We start from the raw sequence: 607 nt of genomic DNA, 5'->3' as shown, positions 1-607 counted from the left end.
TGAGTTCCACTTAATATGTATCTACTGGCTCTGTGTGGAAGGACAGGCAGTGGTTTTCATGTTAAAACAACACAGGATTGGGGCGTCTGTGTCACTCAGTTGGTTGAGCAACTGACTCTTGACTTCGGCTCAGGTCATGATTCCAGGGTCATGGGCTCAACCTGCATCCATTCGCGCTGAGTATGAAGCCTGCTTAAGATTTCCTCTCTCCCTTCATCCTTCTCCCCAGCTTGTGCTCTCTCTCTCCCTAAAATAGTAAACAAACAAACAAACAAAGATGTTTTCAAAAAAAAGATGTTTTTTAAAACATCTTTTAAAAAACACACAGGATTAGATAAAGCACAGGTAAGTAAGAAACAATATAAAGATAAAACAATATAGGGGCACCTTGGTGGCTCAGTTGTTTAAGCGTCAGACTTCGGCTCAGGTCATGATCTTGTGGTCTGTGAGTTGGAGCCCCCCATCAGGGTCTGTGCTGACAGCTCAGAGCCTGGAGCCTGCTTCGGATTCTGTGTCTCCCTCCCTCACTGCTCCTCCCCCACTCGCTCTCGGTTTCCCTGTCTCTCTCTTTCTCAAAAATAAACAAACATTAAATTTTTTTAAAGAT

Source organism: Panthera onca (genome assembly GCF_046562875.1).
Source record: "Panthera onca isolate mPanOnc1 chromosome E1 unlocalized genomic scaffold, mPanOnc1 haplotype 2 h2.Chr16_ul_1, whole genome shotgun sequence".
NCBI classification, from domain to species: Eukaryota; Metazoa; Chordata; class Mammalia; order Carnivora; family Felidae; genus Panthera; species Panthera onca.
Note: the sequence above shows the minus strand (reverse complement) of the source record.